The 19,852-nt window shown below is 42.6% G+C and overlaps 1 protein-coding gene across 1 annotated transcript in view; it reads right to left on the bottom strand.

Moving 5' to 3' along the window:
* Positions 1-1,395: 1,395 nt before the first annotated feature.
* The window catches only part of LOC310688453 (uncharacterized protein), a 143,135-nt gene continuing 124,678 nt past the window's right edge, over positions 1,396-19,852 (bottom strand). The window contains exon 3 of the transcript XR_014516948.1: positions 1,396-1,443. The gene's annotated coding sequence lies outside the window, so the exon portion shown is untranslated. The remainder of the gene's footprint in view (positions 1,444-19,852) is intronic.

The following is a 19,852-nucleotide window of genomic DNA, read 5'->3' as shown; positions in this document are numbered from 1 at the left end:
AAACAAGCCCAGAGTTATTATGGCAGGCATCAATAAGCAATAATCTATAATCACTGCATTGCCAAATGGATGAAAAAGGACCCTTATATCTTTCTAAAATAAGCTGTTGTGTGAGCTAGTTAGATTTAATGGTCAATAAGCAAATTCAGATTCGGAATATTTATTTGTGCTAAGATGACATCTCTTTGGAAAGCTCCATTACGATCAAGGGCAACAGATGGGAAAACAAAGTGATGATTTTCAGGTTATGTAATATTGCACCAATTTATTGCCAAGCTGTCCTTTTAAAAGCATATCCCCCCGCCTGCATTAAGACAGAAACATCTGCCCCTCGGATCCGGCGCTTGGGTCCTCCTCGCAAGTTAGCCAGCATAAAGCAGCCTGACTTGGCGGTGTTTGCGAGCAGAGAGCAGGGATATGCAGAGCAAATCAATACAGGTGACTCCAGCCAAGAGAGCAAGAGGCAGCCAAGGGAGCAAGGTCTTTAGCCAATAAAAATCAAAATGAACCTCATATATCCCCAGTTGCAGAATGAAACACTGGTGACACAGACGCTGCATCTAGACACATCACAAAATCGTTTCAGTTAAAAGCAGTGTAAATTTAAACAGAGAAAACAGGTAGAAAAAAGGTGGCAGGTGGGAAGAGGGCAGGGGATCATGACTTTGAGCAGAAAAGTTATGTCTCTGGTTACAGAGCTCAGTCGTTGTTATGGGAAAATCTTTGGGCTCACTTGGATTGCCAGACAAAGACATCAGCCAAGAAGCAAAACAGCAGCCTGTAGGCCTGATCTTTATTCAAGGAACTGTTGCAACAGGACTTCTACCCACCACATGGAAGAAGCAGGAAGAAGCCCAGAACAAAGGATAGCTCCAACTTTTATGTTTCCCTTTTTACCCACAACACCCTTAGTGAAGCATCACACATACATCATTTATACATCACAGCTATGCCATAATCTGGGAGGGGTCTTCTGGCAGAAACCTGAGCATCACGTTTCCCCCAATCCCTCCCTTGACCTCCACCTCACACTCATTAACTAAAACAAAAGGTAAGTATGTACATGTTCCTATTCTCCCAGTCAAGTTAATCGCACCCCTTTGTCTTGACCAAGGTCCTAATCAACTGAAGTTGGGTTTACCATTGTCTCTGGAATAGCTCTCCCTGTCTGGCGCTCAGGGGCCAGGATGTCAGAGATTATCTCCCATGCAAGAGGCTGCTGAGTACGTGGTCTCAGGCTTGAGGGATTATGGCCGCCCACATCCCAGGTTTCCCCCTTGGTAACCGTTCCTTTCCTGAACAGAACAAAGTTGGAACAGCACAAATCTGATACTGGAGCGACTTTCTATGACTTTGCGTGTCAAGGTCCCCAAGCCACCCCTAAGTGAACACAATTCACACAGAATTTTTGTTTAAGGTTTTTGGCATAATTTTTGGCCACAACTTTATTAAAATACAAAATGTGTGTGGTTGCTTAGGCATTGGTTGCGCCCAGGGACAGAACTGGCATCTGCAAGCCTGTGAAGTCAGTAAGGGAAAACATTTTATGGGGAGTAAATGGAGCTGGGTACCAGACCCTCACATCTCCCCAAATGCCCTAGCCCCCTTGACAGGGGTGCGGACAAAAGCATGGTGAGCCCCTGGATTCCTTTAACGGAATTCCCTTGCAGCAGCAGCAGCATTGGAGGGGCAGGCACAGCCAATCCATGCCCCTCCACCAACCAATTCCCAAACCAATGCCTAACTGCAAACCTTACAAGTTGCGATGATTTGCTACGCAGCAGGCAAAAACCAAATGGCAGCAGCCAATCAGCCAAATGGACAAAATTCCTACCCGGCCCTTGCCCCAAAAGCAGACAACCCCATGACAGGCATAGCAAGGTCAGTGCGAACAACCCTAAATATAGGAAGGGTGGGCGGGTAATCCAATGTGCGCAGCAAAAAGAGAAAGCTCAACGCTGCACGCAGGGAATGTAAAGCTTCTAGGCTGTCAATCAAAATTAGCAACATTAAAATCTCCCCAACAACATAGAAGAGCCCAATCGCATTTGTGGCCATCTAAACTTACCCGCCCAGCAACAGAGGGACGACTTGTTAGACTCCACTGCAACACACGCTCTCCATGAAGGAGAACACGCCTTCTAAAGTTTTCCCATTGAGCCTGTATGTAGACACATTTATCAGTGAATTTTTGGTAATGTGCAACGGAGGTTCTTTGAATAGAGATGGGGGGGGGGAAACCTGTGTGATAAAGTATTTTGTGGGGATGCTTGCAGGAGTGATTGTGTTTTTGGTAGTCAAGGGGGGGGGGGTGTATGATGTCTGCTGGAGGGGCAAATCTCCCCTCCAACCTTTCTCCAAATTCTGATAACAGTCGTGGATCAAACACTTTGCTTCAAGCAGATCCTGCATTCAATCCTCAGCATCTCAAGTTGAAAGGCTGAGGGAACAGGTGTTGTGAAAGACCTCAGCTAGAGTAATCCTGCGAATCAGAGTGTGTTGTGAGCCCTGTGGAGATGTCATGGAGGGAGGGAGTGGATCCTGAGAAAAGGGGGAGGGGAGAGAGAGAGATCATGGAGTTGGAGATGATCCAGGGGAGGGTGAAATAGGGGCTTCAAGAAATGTCTGAGTTGAAAAAGAAGGTCAGTGATGAAGACAGTGGCTGCCAGGACCATATAACACCAGTCCTAAAGGATCTTCATTGGCTCCCAGTACGTTTCCGAGCACAATTCCAAGTGTTGGTGCTGACCTTTAAAGCCCTAAACAGCCTCGGCCCAGTAGACCTGCAGGAGTACCTCCACCCCCATTGTTTAGCCTGGACACTGAGGTCCAGCTCCAAGGGCCTTCTGGTGGTTCCCTCACTGCAAGAAGTGAGGTTACAGGGAACCAGGCAGAGGGCCTTCTTGGTGGTGGTGCCCACCCTGTGGAACACCCTCGCATCAGATGTCAAGGAAATAAGCAACTATCTGACTTTGGCAAGACATCTGAAGGCAGTCCTGTTTAGGGAAGTTTTTAATGTTTGATTTTTTATCATGTTTTAAGCCACACAGAGTGGTTGAGGAAACCCAGCCAGATGGGCAGGGCATGTATAGATAGAATAATAATAATAATAATAATAATAATAATAATAATAATAATAGCATGCCCCAAATAATCCCTGTTACTATCATTCGCCCCTCACAGAGCTACCATTTCCAGTGCCCTTAACAAACTACAGTTCCCAGGATTATCATGTTTGTGTGCGATTTAAATTTATGTTGTGTATGCAGCCTATAATTCTTTTACCTAAGTTTGTTTTAAATGAAACGTTCGGGGGGGGGCTCAGAAATCTAGAGCAGAGGATCTGTAGGGGGTGGAAAGCCTGTTTAATGTTTTATCTGCTTGCTGCTCATACAATTCTCCTCCTGTCCCAGCTGCTTTCCCACCCGTATCTCTGTCCCCACCCCCAGGGCAAACTGCAGATCAGGTGCATGTGAAGCTGAGAAGTCAAACAGCAGGCTGGGAAACAGTTATGTTGCCCCTTACCCCTGGGGGTTATTCTTCACTCCTGTTTTTAGCCAGGATTCGGGAGGAAAAAACCATGGGAATGCTCATCACACAAAGTTTTGTCTTTGGTGTTAACGTTTGCCTTGGGCAAGCTGAACCGCCAAATTGAATTTCTTTACCCACTGAGCTCCATCTAAAGGGGAAGAAAAAGTTTTCTTAAATTAAGTATTATACACCTTTGTGCATTATTTGGAATCATAACGACACATGGATTTCCTAAGCCTCTGCCGTTTCCCAGGAGGACTGCAAGAAGACAATCAGTATATTTGCTAGAAGAGAGACCAACTTTTGCCGTTGAGAGTCTGACCACTTTTCAGGCTTCGTGGATCTCTAATTGGTAGTGAATATCTGGTTAAAAGCTGCAGGAGAAGGAATCTGGACGGACTGATTAAAATAACAAAAAAAGTTAATAGCTAATCTATTCTTTCCTGTGACATTACTTTGTTAATCCATTTAATCAGATCCAATAATTAGCCCTTGCTGAAAGAGTGAACATTTCATTTGAGAGCAGTACGAGGCCAGGAGGAGGTAGGATTTAAAAACCTGTCCCTGTGCTCCTGTTCTTCAGTCATCTCTGTGAGAGATCCATTATTATTATTTTCCCTGAGAAAAGCATCCAAGAAGGGGGATGAGCCAGCTTTTCCTTTGTGAACTGAGGAATTAACTCCACACAGAAATATATATTAATTAGAGAACCAGCATGGTTAAACGAAAAACAAAAAAACCACTTCTCTGAAATAAATTAAACAGAATCATTGGACCTCTATTAATCTCAAGTAGTTCATTGCATTGAAAAGGGTTGTGAAATGGATAACATCAGGAAGAGGATGCTAGAGGAATAAAGTAATAAGAGGGGCAGGAATGGGGATGCAGCCTGGAAAAGCAATGGAAGTTCATCTAAAGCAGGGATGATAACCTGGCATCCTCCAGATGTTGTTGGACTCCCATTTCCATCAGCTCTAGCTGGCAAGGCCAATGGTCAGGGATGATGGCAGTCATCCATCAGCAACATCTGGAGGGTACATTGTTGGGTTTCTTGTATGCTGATACAACTACAATGCCTCAGTTCTTGATGCTAGGGTGGTTTGTCCCAACATTTCGGAGTACAGGGACCCCTCATTCATTCATTCATTTGTTGCAGGACCACCCCCCCATGATAATTATTGTAATTTTAGGCCCTTTTGTCCCAGAGAACAAATAATCTAAATCAATAGTGTTTTATTGTTGTTGTTTAGTTGTTTAGTCGTGTCCGACTCTTCGTCACGCCATGGACCAGAGCACGCCAGGCACTCCTGTCTTCCACTGCCTCCTGCAGTTTGGTCAAATTCATGCTGGTAGCTTCGAGAACACTATCCAACCATCTCGTCCTCTGTCGTCCCCTTCTCCTTGTGCCCTCCATCTTTCCCAACATCAGGGTCTTTTCCAGGGAATCTTCTCTTCTCATGAGGTGGCCAAAGTAGTGGAGTCTCAGCTTCAGTATCTGTCCTTCCAGTGAGCACTCAGGGCTGATTTCCTTCAGAATGGATAGGTTTGATCTTATTGCAGTCCATGGGACTCTCAAGAGTCTCCTCCAGCACCATAATTCAAAAGCATCAATTCTTTGGTGAACAGCCTTCTTGATGGTCCAGCTCTCACTTCCATACATCACTAGCCTATTTCAGGCTTCCTCAACCTTGGCCCTTCTAGATGTTTTGAGACTACAGTTCCCATCATCCCTGACCACTGGTCCTGCTAGCTAGGGATCATGGAAGTTGTAGGCCAAAAACATCTGGAGGGCTGAGAATGAGGAAGCCTAACCTATTTCATAATTTTTGTTGCCAGATTTGCATGGGTGATGCAAATACCTTTCATTTATTTGCATGCATGTATCTGATCACAATCTCTCAAGGTCACTCACATATTGTTTGTTGAATGGGCACCACCAGTGTTGTAAATTTCTGCGCAATTCATTGCAGGTCAGTGTGTTGCCAGCTTTGCAAGTGAAGACAAACGGTTTTCACTATTTGTTTCAGCTGCAGAGTGCATCGTTTAGTAAATAGCCCTTAAAATACATTCTGCAAGCCTTATGCCTCATGTTTTCAGTTTGGTATCTTACCCTCTTCTCCAGGCTGGGACTCTTGGCTATGGATGTGAGACTACCATTTTGAGGTAGGAAATAAGTGTTTCTGAGGAACTTTACCTGCACTAGAGCAATTCATAATGTTTTGGATATTATTTAATGCAATAGTACTTAATGCAATACTGAGGTGGGAAGTGGTGCAAGGTGATTCTAGATGAAGCTACAAATCTGGAAATAAAAGTTGTTACACAAGTTTTTCAGCTGCAAAATCCAAAAGGCACATTGCATCAATGCCTACCCAAGAGTAGCTCTGTGTTAGCTAAAAAGTCTTTGCAGTTACAGGGAGAGGGCAGAGAAAGGTCCACATTAATACTTTTCACAATTGTTTGCTCCGTTCCAGGATGAATACTGGTGAAATTATACAGATGAAAGAGAACGGCTTTCTCCCCAGCATTGATCAAATGGCATGGAAGACAGGAGAACCCAAATTATCACTTGCTGATTTACTGTAAGCGAAATTGAAATGTCACATTGTTTTGAAAGGAATATGCAAACCTTAAAAGCAAACAAGAAACCTATAATCTATGGTTCAGTTGATAGAATATTAAAAATAAGAAGAAAGAGAAAACTGGGAAGAACTTTACCACAAATTGCAGCCAAAGAGTCACACACACCCTTTCCAGCAACTACTCAGAGTTTATTTGCTGAACCTGCATTTAAGTAAAAAGCACTTGTGTCGCCCTCATTACGATTCCCATGCTGTGCTTTTCTATATATATGCTGATCTTAATATTTGACAAGCGATGGTTTTATTTTGGGGTGGGGTTAAGAGAGATCTCAGCAGGGACTTCAGTTCTCTTCAGCAGCTCTTCCTCTGAGTAGGAACAATTCCCCCCCTCGGAGACGTGATACGCAGAGCTTTGCTCGCGGTGCAAATCCTAGATCAGCAACAGAGCGAATTGCAAACCATTTCAATGTGCTTCTGAGGCAGCAGTGCTGTCCTCTTCTTAGTGCCAATTTATAGTGCACTAAATGAACCATGGCTCCTTATTCTGCAGAATTATGATGTTTCCTCGCATCCTTTCTATTGCATGGGTACCACTTTTCCCACCATACTAATCTAAATAACCTTATTTTTCCATCTATAAGATGCCCCCAAGTATAAGACGGCCCCTATTTTGGGGGACTCAGATTTAAGACAATTGGGGGGAAATGGCCCCATGTATAAGACACCCCCTAATTTTTGACATTATTTTTTAGGAAAAAAACTTAGTCTTATACATGGGGAAATATGGTATATTGTATTACCAGGGAAGTGTAACATTTTCTTCAATGATCACATCCCATTCAATATGAAGTATTGTGTGAATGTCAGCGGCACCAATTGGTCCATGCCAATAATGTCTCAAATATTTGAACATTTATGTCCTCAGTGGCTGTATGTTCCCCAAAGCATGGCCATAAGATTTGAGTGCCCATGGAAGAACTAGTTTTTGCTTTTATTTATTGTGTTTTAAATCTAAAGCTTGGAAAGCAACCAGGGTGTCTTCCTTTCTCTTTGTGACCATCCAAGGAATTTGTAAGGTGGGAACAGGTCAAATCTAGCTTGAATGCATTTTATTTTGCTGCTTCTTCTTTGGTGATCACTCAAAGCCGAGTAAGATAAACATAATAAAAAAATTCCTTCCAGTAGCACCTTAAAGACCAACTAAGTTAGTTCTTGGTATGAGCTTTCGTGTGCATGCACACTTCTTCAGATACACATGTATCTTCAGTGTATCTGAAGAAGTGTGCATGCACACGAAAGCTCATACCAAGAACTAACTTAGTTGGTCTTTAAGATGCTACTGGAAGGAATTTTTTTATTTTGACTATGGCAGACCAACACGGCTACCTATCTGTAAGATAAACATGGTTTTAACAGTGCGTCCATAAGTAACTGTGGAGACCAATTCTGGATCCACACATCCTTCCACAGTGGGGACATTGGTTTCCAGGTGGGAGTTGATCAAGGTGAGGGTTTGCCAAGCGTGCCTTCCTCTTAGCACATTTCTCCCTTGCGTTCTGAGTTCGAGCATCTTCAAAGCCCATGACACCTTTGGTAAAGGCTGTTCTCCAACTGGAGCGCTCACAGGCCAGTGTTTCCCAGTTGTCGGTGTTTACACTACATTTTTTTAGATTTGCCTTGAGAGAGTCTTTGAACCTCTTTTGTTGACCACCAGCATTACGCCTTCCATTTTTAAGTTCCATTTTGAAGTGCAACAGGATGTTGATAAATCTGAAGGAAGAAAACTCGGAATGAGTGAAGTGACATCTCTAACTGGTTACAGCTTTTCAAGCATGTAGGGTTTTCAATGTGCAGGGAACGTTACGTGTTGTATAAAACCTCCTGAGGGGAATTAATTCTCCTTGCCCCTCAAACTATTGTCTTTGATGACTGTAATTTGGTCCTTTCTCTACTATCATAATGACGATCATTTGCTGAGCCTTTTCACGGCTTCATAGGTATTTAGAATGCAAATATGAGACATTACTAATTATTGCCTGTTTACACCATAGGCTCTGCATAGCTTGGGTGCTGTGCCTGAGGTTTTTGACAGTCTAGGTGTGACTGCATTGCACATAACAACAAAGCATATATATATATATATATATATATATATATATATATATATATATACACATTTGATCCTGTTTCCACCAGCACTTTGCATTCAGAATTTGGCCATCTCTAATTCTGGAGTGCCTTGATTTTTATCTCAATTATTTGAACTTGCAACCATTTCCCTATATATATCTTTTATAGTGAGAGGGTAATGCAAATCTGTTGTTGTTGTTGTTCTAAAAAAAGCATTAGCATCCCACTCTAATCAGCCTACTGCTTTTTATCTGTGGGTTCAGAAAGACTGCATGAGCAACATATGTCGCTTCAAACTATAATAGGTGGGGGGAGGAGAAAAGGTTCTTGTTTTGGCTGTGGGTTTGTGTGTTATTGTGAGGGGGGAGCTGTAATTTCTAGCGAATGCTCAAAGTGCAGCTAGCGGCACTCTTGTGTTATTAATTAATGGGGAACTCTAAAGATGTTTGCTATGAAAAGGACCAAATGAAAGCGATTTTAAAAACAATTATTGCATTTGTTATGAGCCTCCTAAAAGCCTTACAAAGATAAATCTGCCAATATCCCTCTTGTTTCAACCAGCCTAAAATATCACATCTTAAAATGTCATGCTACGCAATGAAGAACTTTCTATGGGCTCTTTTGGACATAATGCTGAACTATAGTTTAGGGTTACAAGAATAAACCTAGGTGAGCTTTGAGCTTTTGTGTGCCACTCATCTTCCTTTTCTGGAATGGCTATAAGGAGGATTATGGAGATTTCCATTTCCATTTTGGGTGAACTTTAGCTTGCCTTGTCATGTGACCCTAGACAAAGTCTGTTTAAACTTCACTATGGTTCAGTGAAATAAAGAAACTTCAAACCACAGTTTATGAAGCTGTTTTCTTTTCACTAACTGTAGTTAAGATTCACCATAGTTTGGGTTTCAGATGTACTAAATTGAGATGGAAAGAAGATAAAGTCCCTACCAGGGAAAAATGGCAGATCAAGTTGATGGATTATGCCGAAATGGCAAAAATGACCAGAAGAATCAGAAATCAGGAAGACCAAAATTTTAATAAAGAATGGGGAAAATTTATAATTTATCTTAAAAAAAAACCATTGCAAACAGTTAGAATTGTGAGTGGGATTGGAATAACACTTGGTGAATTTTGGATATAATAGAGATGTAAAAGATTTGGATTGTTATAAAAAAAATGCAGAGGGAAATGGTTAAAAATAAGACCCACAAAGGGGAGGAGGGTAGCCCAGGAGATTCTTTTGAATCTTGTTTTAATGTTGGATGTGTGATTGTAAAACTGTAATTTGGAAAACCATATATACTAATCTAAAATGAAATCAAATCTGCTCCTCACGACCACACTGGAGGGAGTGGCAAGCAAACTCTGTGGGGCTCATCCTCATCATGTAAAACCATGATTTGCACAATCCACCATATTCCATCGAAGCAAATTCATTGACAAAATTCACCGACATTTCAGTGGGCTCTCTTTACAATTCTGATTGAATATATGGGCATGCTGCCAATTTTTTCATGGGAAAGTAAGACGGTAGTTGCTGTTCTAAGAAAAGAAAGAAGACCAGCCAAGGCCTCCGATTTTCACTTTGATGAATGCTGAAGAAAGAGCTCATATGGCAGGACAGTGCTGGAGCACTTCTTCCTGTCCTTTGCCAGCAGTGACACTTCCACATATAATATATTTAACCACATCATGAGCATCTCTTACGCAGAAAGTTGCAGAGCTAATTTCCTGAAGCCTCCATGAGCTCTGCTCTGTCACATGAAGTATGTGCTGTGTGCTAGGATGCTTCAGAAAGCCAGGTTGCTTGGTGTGAGAATAGCTCTAGCTAACAAATCAACTCAATTCATTTGCATAAGAAGAGCATGATAATCCGAGCAAGATGACATCTTGGAGGAGACAATGCAAAAGCAAAATAGCATTAATAGAAGAAGCCAATAAATTCAGGAGTGCTGCTGTGCTTTTAATCCTGAGGTGTTGCGTGCTACCAAATGTCTTCATATAATTCTTTGGCAGAGGCCCTCTCCAACACAAACAATCTCACATTGAATGTATAAATAGCAAATGTACTTCAAGTAACATATTTCCTTCCCTAATGACTTTTGAGTTGTAGAGACATAATTGTTCCCCTACACACAAAGCGAAACAATTTGATAATCTAGTAGTGAGCATTTCAGTTCGAAGCTCTTGTGTTATAACTCTGCTTTACCAAATAATGAAAGCATTAAATCCTAAGCACTCAGCAAAGGTTCTATAGATAAATAGCTATCTCATCATGTCCTCTTTTCTCAGAAGGGCTGCTTTTCATTTAAAACAACCAAATGAAGAATTCCTTAATCTCTCTGGCTGTGACAAACAGCATTTTGATGTCCTGGGCGCAATATGCCCATGGAGCCTGTCTGGTTTCAGGTACAAACATTTTTGTCCAGTGGCTCTGTCATTGTTGTTGTTTAGTCATTTAGTCGTGTCCGACTCTTCGTGACCCCATGGACCAGAGCACGTCAGGCACTCCTGTCTTCCACTGCCTCCTGCAGTTTGGTCAAACTCATGTTAGTAGCTTCAAAAACATTGTCCAATCATCTCATCCTCTGTTGTCCCCTTCTCCTTGTGCCCTCCATCTTTCCCAACATCAGGGTCTTTTCCAGGGAGTCTTCTCTTCTCATGAGGTGGCCAAAGTATTGGAGTCTCAGCTTCAGGATCTGTCCTTCCAGTGAGCACTCAGGGCTGATTTCCTTCAGAATGGATAGGTTTGATATGCAGTCCATGGGACTCTCAAGAGTCTCCTCCAGCACCATAATTCAAAAGCATCAATTCTTCAGCGATCAGCCTTCTTTATGGTCCATAGCCTCCAACATTGCTCCGATGAAAATAGGGATGTCCCATTCCACAATGATAATTTTCCTATTTATACCCCACACATCTGATTGGTTGCCCCAACCACTCTGATCAACTTCCAACGTATATAAAAACAAAATAAAACATTAAACATTTTTTAAAAAAACATTCCATATACAGTATTGCCTTCAGACAGCTCAGGGGTCAGATAACTCCATACCCCACAACATTTCTTCAGTGAAAATAGGGACATCCTTAAGAAAAAGTGGGACATTCTGGGATCAAATCAGAAACCGGGACGGCTTCTCTAAATCAGGGATGTCCCTGGAAAATAGGGACAACTTGGAGGGTCTGCTCAGGGGTTCAACTGCATTCCCATTCCAGTTCAGCCCAGGCAATGCATTTGTCGGTGTCCCAATGTCATTAGCATAAAATGGCTGCCCTCACCCATTGTAAACTGGATTGTTCCTTTCTGTAGAACATCTGATTTATTTATTTTAAAAATATCAGCAACACAACAACACTGTTGCCAATGACCCATTTACAATATCTGAATGACCCATTTGAAGTACAGTGGTACCTCGGGTTAAGTACTTAATTCGTTCTGGAGGTCCGTACTTAACCTGAAACTGTTCTTAACCCAAAGCACCACTTTAGCTAATGGGGCCTCCTGCTGCCGCCGTGCCGCCGGAGCACAATTTCTGTTCTCATCCTGAAGCAAAGTTCTTAGCCTGAAGCACTATTTCTGGGTTAGCGGAGTCTGTAACCTGAAGTGTATGTAACCTGAAGCGTATGTAACCTGAGGTACCACTGTATTAAATTCCCATCTTGGAAGCACCCTGTGAAAGAGGGGCAGGGAACTTCATGTGTGAACGGCTGATACATGAGTGGTTCTTGACTGAATGAAGCTTCTGAGCCTGTGCTGAAAGTTCCTGCCTCTGGAGCAGGAACTTCAAATTCATCCCCAGTCAACAAGGTCTGAGCCCACCCTGACAAAAACAATCTTGTTCAGGGCTAGGGAGACTGAATATTCTGGTTTGCAGCAGTTCTCCAGCTTCTCAAGCTGAGGACTTTCCAGTCCCCCGACATCCTTAACTGTACATACCACTGACTCAGTCTTGGAGCTTCTGAATGCCAAGCATGTGTTCTATCACCAAGCTATGGTCCCAGTTGGAGATAGGTATGTGCTGGTGTCTGCAACTGTGCTGGATTTTGATGGTGAATGAAGTTCTGGTGACCGCCTGTTCTTCAGCAGTTCTTAACACAATGTTGAACTCCCACTCTCATAAGACTCAGCCAGAAATGTTGCTCAGCAATTGGGGATAATGAGAGTTTAAGTCCAACAACATCTGAAGATTCCCTATCCCTGGTGCATGCAAAAGCTATCCCATTTTCCCCCTAGGCTGCTGCATGTGAACAATCCCAGGAAGAGATCTGCAGAGCTTTTTATGACATTGTTGAAAACTGGGCAATGAAGCCCTTATTCTGAGGATGAGGATGATGATTAATTATATTTCTTCTTTTTTTGGTGATCACTCGTAACCAAGTAAGATTGTCTTCCATGAACGCGGTCTTAAAAGTGAGTCCGTAAGTGACTGTGGAGGCCAATTCTGGATCCACACATCCTTCCACAGTGGGGACATAGGTTTCCGGGTGGGAGTTGATCAAGGTGAGGATTTGCCATGCGTGCCTTCCTCTTAACTCATTTCTCCCTTTCGTCCTGAGCTTGAGCGTGTTCAAAGCCCGCAATACCTTTGGTAAAGGCTGTTCTCCAACTGGAGCGCTCGCAGGCCAGTGTTTCCCGGTTGTCAGTGTTGATACTACATTTTTTTAGATTTGCCTTGAGACAGTCTTTAAACCTCTTTTGTTGACCACCTGCATTAAGCTTACCATTTTTAAGTTCAGAATAGTTGCTTTGGAAGACATCCGGACTACATGACCAGTCCAACGAAATTGATGTTGAAGAATCATTGCTTCAACACTGGTGATCTTTGCTTTTTCTTTATTATTTATACCCTGCCCATCTGGCTGGGTTTCCCTAGCCATTCTGGGTGGCTTATAGCATATATTACAAATGTTCATTCCTATTTCTTTCTGGTCTATAGTTTTATTTTGTTTTTGTTTTGTTCTGTGGTGTTGTTTTTTTTAAAGACAGTGTTCTACTCATTCCTGACTTTTTAAAAAAGGATGAGATTTCTTTTATAGCTATTTTTATTGACTCCTTTTGTAAGCTGCTCTTTTAAAAAAAAATCAGTTTAAAGGCAGAATATATTTGCTTTCAGCAAACAAACCAAGAATAATGATTCCCTATGGGGCATGGATGACTTGATGTGTTTGCAGTTCGTTGACCCACAAGGGCTTACCCCTTCCACTTCAGAGAAAACGGCAAAGACAGGGAGGCGTGGAGCTGCCCTGTCCATTGACATGAATGGGTAAGCCTACTCAGAAGTAAACATCTGAATGGAAACAAAGGATTTCAATCAGATGCCAGAGTGTATATGACATTTGCTCCTCAGCTAAAATAATATAACTCTTCTAAATCTGTAAGTCCCTGAAGGCTTGAAAGAGCTGGAATTAGTTTAGCCTGGGTTACATCCCTAATTGCCTGATGTCGCAAGACATGTCAAGAAAGAGGCAAACGCACATTTTAGGAGGACAATAAAAACGGCAGTCATTTTCCTGCCATTGCACCAGCCTCACCCCCTTTTGCTCCCTAATGGAGAAAGATGATCAAAGTTGAAGTCTCCACTGCCCATCACCGGCTATAGAAAGAACATTTCATCTTGAAACAGGGTGTCAATTTCCACACAGCAATGACAGCAGCAGTACGGTGGCTTGACCAGTTGGAAAAGTTTATTCTCTGCTCTGTACAGCTTTCCCGCCCCACACATGCAATGAGAAGCATCCATCTGGAATGAAATAGACCGCAAACTAGAAATGTTTCTTAGCCATCTCCAAATCCACAACAAGGTAATTCAGTCTTTGAAAGACTGGAAACATTCTGTTTTTGTTTGCTTGACATTACAAGAGGAAAATACTTTCTTTTCCCCCTCATCAAGGTCTGTGCAGAGGGATGAGTTCCAGTTTCTCTCAATTTATCATTTTTACCATCTTACATTCAGATCTCCACCTTTCCACATCAATTTGTGGGTTGTTGTTTTTTTTAAAAGCGCTCATGAAAATTCACCACCAAATTTCTCAGAATATATAGTTTTCTGTATGCAGTTTTGTCTAAAGTCTTTTTTTGCAAATATCCCCCCCCACACACGTGATGGATTTTTCTGTGTTATTTTCACTATATACATTTTACTGCACACTTCACCCTAGCATCTGCATTTTTTGTACACATTACTTGGCTGTAGAACTGTGGTGCAGCATTCAGAGAACTGAAAAATTTGAAGGATGCCTGGGTTTCATTTCTTGTATAGTTTCAGAAAGGGATATTTAGCCTTGTAAGTGTGCCCTAAATCAAATTTCTTCTCCTTCCCTACAGGATACCAATTGCTAAGGGCAAACTTGCAGAAATCAGAAGTTGAGGTTCCCCCAAAATGTGTTTGTACATTGTATAGTAATAATAAAACAAAATTATATATGACAATAATCAATTGAACCACAGCCCAGTCTACCTGGGCTCTTACATAAAACTGATTATAACACTGCTCCTGTAACAAAGGCATGCTCCCTTAACAAGTACCTTATGTTTTTATTTTTAGGAAATCATCAATCTGCATTACTAATATGAAAGCTTAATGAAATGATCTTTGTTTAGTCAAATTATTCCTATACCACAGAACTGTGTTTTGCTGGAATGCTTCTAATACTAAAATTACATGTGCTGAACTTCCTAGCATGGCAGGCTTGAGATTGTGTGTGTGTGTGTGTGTGTGTCCTTTTCACATTATATCATGCTTAGATTCTCTGAACCAGCAAGAAAGATCTATGTGCAGAAACAACCTTCTGTATGTAAGGACAATGTGGCTATATGTAGGTGTATTGGAAGAAGCAAAGATCACCAGTGTGATTGTTCCACATCAACTTCGTTGGACTGGTCATGTTGTGTGGATGCCTAATGATCAGCTTCCAAAGCTCTATTCCCAACTCAATAATGGAAAGTGAAATACCTGTGGACAACAAAAGAGGCTTAAAGACTCTCTCAAGGCAAATCTTTAAAAATGTAGTATAAACAGCAACAACTGGGAAACACTGGCCTGCGAGCACTCTAGTTGGAGAACAGCCTTTACCAAAGTTGTAATGGACTTTGAAGAAGCACAAACTCAGGACGAAAAGAAGAAATGTGCTAAGAGGAAGGCACGCATGGCAAACCCTCACTGTGATCAACTCCCGCCTGGAAACCTATGTCCCCACTGTGGAAGGACGTGCGGATCCAGAATTGGCCTCCACGGTTACTTACGGACTCACTTTTAAGACCGTGTTCATGGAAGACAATCTTATTCAGGTTTGAGTGATCACCAAAGAAGAAGAAGATGTAGAGTCATAGATCCTCTCCTGCATCACAATGGTTGAGGATAGGTTTTGAACCGGATGGATGGAGATGCACTTTCCACCGAGAGTCACCAATTAATTGTATGCCTCTATCCTTTTAGTAGGGACGTGGGTGGTGCTGTGGGTTAAACCACAGAGCCTAGGACTTGCCGATCAGAAGGTCGGCGGTTCAAATCCCCATGATGGGGTGAGCTCCTGTTGTTCAGTCCCAGCTCCTGCCAACCTAGCAGTTTGAAAGCACGAAGTGCAAGTAGATAAATAGGTACCGCTCCGGCGGGAAGGTAAACAGCATTTCCGTACGCTGCTCTGGTTCACCAGAAGCGGCTTAGTCATGCTGGCCACATGACCCGGAAGCTGTACGCCGGCTCCCTTGGCCAATAAAGTGAGATGAGCACTGCAACCCCAGAGTTGGTCACGACTGGACTTAATGGTCAGGGGTCCCTTTACCTTTATCCTTTTAGTAAATCGCAGCACAACCCTACCCTCGTCTACTCAAAAGCAAGTCCAGTTGAACTCCATGAACCCACTTCACCTGGGTTGAGGATTGTGCTCTTAGTTGACCATCTTAACCCCCTGAATCAAAGGGGTTCAGTTCAAGCCTAAGGACTGGCTTGAATGCACACGATACAGTGACTTCTTTAAAAGCGATGCAGGTCTGAGTCTGGATGAGTCAGGATGTGGATGGGAGATTGATGGAGAACCTGTAAGCAACGCCTTGACCTCCCCAGAGGAGAGGTGGGATAGAAATGTCAGAAGTTCACAGCTCGGCTTGTAAATACGTCTGGAAACAGTAGAAATCTTGAGCTCTTTAAAATTCAGAATGTCTTCATGTTATGTCTTAGGAGCCTCCAGGAATCAGCAACAATTATCATCCACGTTGCTTAGTTTTGTGAACTGTGAATAATCCAATCCTCACCCTCTGCCTGCATTTTTGCTCTTATTTTCTATGCACAGCATTGCTCAACCGATGTTAAAAATACTCGACGTTGGTATCATTCTGCACCCAGTTTTCAACAGCATTTGTTGCCTTGACAGATCCCCTTCAGTATGCAGCTGCCAAACCAGCTTCCTTTCGTTCTTTTATTACATTTTCTGTGCTTCCCGCTTGTTCTTAGCATTTGCGTTAAATCTCCATCAGTATTTATCTATTGCATCTAATACAAGTGATTATATGTGGGGGCGCGGAGGGAAAAAAAATAAAACTTGCAGGCTTAGCATTATTAGTTTAATTAAACTGGTCTAGATTTGTATTTCCAGTTACTTTAAGTCCTTAGGAAGCGGTTAGCTTTGAAGTTAATTACTGATTGTCTTGCTGGTGGGGAGGCTAAGACCATCGCTTTTGATTTGGTCATGTTGGCATACTTCTAAAGGCTTGCTCGAGGCACCGAAAAAGCTCTGTTGTTTTCACTGAGACAAAGTAAGAACCATTTGACAGTCTCTAGCGTGGATTGTGGCACCTTGAGGAAGTTTTCTGTGGGATATAAAATGCTTGCATTTTCTTTTACTTAGTTCATTAACCCTCTGAAACAATTCTTAGACTTCTCTTGTACAGTCAGCGGGGAAGACTGCATTCCCCCCTCAATTGGGTATATGATTTTTGCATTGTTTGGGGCTCCATGCGGTATTTGTAAGCTAAAAACAGAAAGTGGAAGAAGTTTCAGATGAGGATTGCAAATTGTTGTGCAGGGTACCTACAACTATAGTTGTGGTTCGAGGACCCGAACCTCACACAGTGGAATGAAACACAAGGACACGTGATATAAGGTTAATGGGCAAGAAAAGGCTACAACTTTATTGATTACAGCAAGTGAAAGGTATTGGCTTAGGCACTGGATTACGTCAGCTGACTCCACCCACTTGGAGAGGGGTGAGTCTAAAAAACAAAGGGGGTTTATTCACCAGTAGGTGGTGCCTGTTGATGCTATTCCAACTATAAGCTCTCCCCTGATGTCACCGAGGGTCGTGCCATGGCCTCCCGCCAAGCAGGCATCGGACAGAATACACGACCGCCGGATTCCTTTAACGGAATACCCAAAAGTGAGGGCTGGAGGCTGGCGCCGCAGCAATTTAGGCTGCAGTACACGCCCCCTTGAAGGCACCTGGTTGGGTGCCTGGCCGAGGACGTGGGCGCCAGCCAGGTGGGTGGGAAGCAGGGGGCAAACGTCCCCTGCTTGAGGTGGAGTCCGGCTCCCGGCCACAACCACTCCCCTCTCTTGCAGGGAGGAGAGTCTTTCCTACTGTGGTTGACATGGTGGTTCTCATGCCCCCACCCCACTTGAACAGTATAGAGATATCCAACCTTTTAGAGTCCAGGGGCACATTTTTGAAATCAAACCAGCAGTCATGGGCAGAGGCTTCGTCTTGCGCCCAATACTGAGGGGGCCCAGCGTCACGCACCTGTGATGTCATGCATGCAATGGACACGCATCGTTGGCAGGAGGCCAAGTGCAGAGTGCAACACCGCACACCTTCAATGACCTGTGGCTTCTCATCTCGCATGCTTAGGGGGAGCTTGGTCTCCTCCATTCCCTCAACATTGGGGGGCTCAGCCCCCTGCCCACAAATATTGAGGGGGCCAAATACACCTGTACCCCTATGAGTTGGTGCCTATGGTCATAACATTATATATAGTGGACAGATGAATAATCAGAAGTTATTTATTATCTTAACTTTCTCTCTCTCTCTCTCTCTCTCTCTCTCTCTCTCTCTCTCTCTTCCTTCCTTCCTTCCTTCCTTCCTTCCTTCCTTCCCTTTTTAAAATTTTTATTTCTGGTCTGTGTTTTTATTTAGATTAATGTCTTAGAGTTTTTATAAAAAGATAGTGGATGATAATCTTGATCCCTTTTTCCAAATTCTAATAAAATTACTGGGGGGGGGGGAGAACAGACAAGACTAGGAAATAGTCTGATCTGGCATAAGGCAATTTTCTGTGCCTCAGGGTTCTAAGTAGCACAATATCAGTATATAACCCCTGACACCTGGCTCTTCCTCTTATGTAGATTTTAGGTTGCTGAACACTATGGTGACAAACTGACCATTTAGATAAGATACATTTTGTGTGTATGAAATAGCACATTGACACGGGTATATCTTTCCACACCCCAATGCCCCCCATGCTATCAAATGCATTATTCAGAACAGTGGTTTGCATGAGCCACTAAGATAATAACACAATACAATTCAAAACAGTAACCATGGATTGCACATTTATTAAAAATCCAATTAAAACTATTTATTGTAATTAAGCCAACAAATTTGTTGATCTTGATCTAGTGATTTTAGCTTTTCAAAGTCTGGTAGTTATTTTCACTTCCAGTGACACTCCCCCCACGCCACTCCCTTGCTTCTTAGCACCCCGGGGTGTGTGTGTGTGTGTGTGCCTACTTTGGGAACCACTACGCTAAACAAAATCCAGCTCTGTGGCATGTTAAGATCTTGTCAATAGTAGGAGGTGGCACTTTTCTCTCCCTCTCTACACTCCCTCTTTGTGCGGGTGCCGACATTCTCCAGCAGACACTATGCCTGCCCTCAGACCCCTCATCAAGGCTAAGATCGTCAAGAAGAGGACGAAGAAGTTCATCCTCCATCCTTCTGTCCACTATGTCTTAATTAAGCGTAACTGGTGGAAGCCCAGCTGTATTGACAACAGAGTTCCCAGAAGATTCAAGCGCCAAATATTGATGCCCAGTATTGGGTACTGTAGCAGTAAGAAGACAAAGCACATGTTGCCTTCAGCATTCACACCAAGTAAATTAGCCATAATGTATAGAAGCCAAGATAAATTATGCTGGAAATGTAGGGAAAAAGAAGGGAATTTCCTACATATGTGGTGGACTTGTACTAAAGTTAAAATATTCTGGGATACTATTTATAACGAATTTAAAAAGGTATTGAAATACAATTTTTGTAAAAAAAAACAGAAGTATTTTTATTAGGACAAATTGATGAGGAAATCCACCAAAAAGATGTAAACCTATTCATGTACGCCACAACGGCAGCAAGAATCCTCCTGGTCCAAAGATGGAAACAGCAAGAGCTCCCCACCCCGGATGATTGGCAGATAAAGATGGTAGAGTATGTGGAACTGGCGAAGTTGATGGAGAAAATTAGGAATTGACCCGACGAAAGATTTCAAAGGGACTGGAGCAAATTTATAAATTATTTGAAAGAAAGTTGTAAACACCTAAAAACATTTGTAGCATTAACGTGAAATGTTTTGTAATGTGGAAAGAAGGAGCTAATTTACAAATGAAAGGGTGATTGTTATATGA

Source organism: Podarcis liolepis, assembly GCF_965112155.1.
Source record: "Podarcis liolepis genome assembly, chromosome: 11".
In the NCBI taxonomy this organism is placed as follows: Eukaryota; Metazoa; Chordata; class Lepidosauria; order Squamata; family Lacertidae; genus Podarcis; species Podarcis liolepis.
This window is presented reverse-complemented; position numbering and strand designations above follow the sequence as displayed.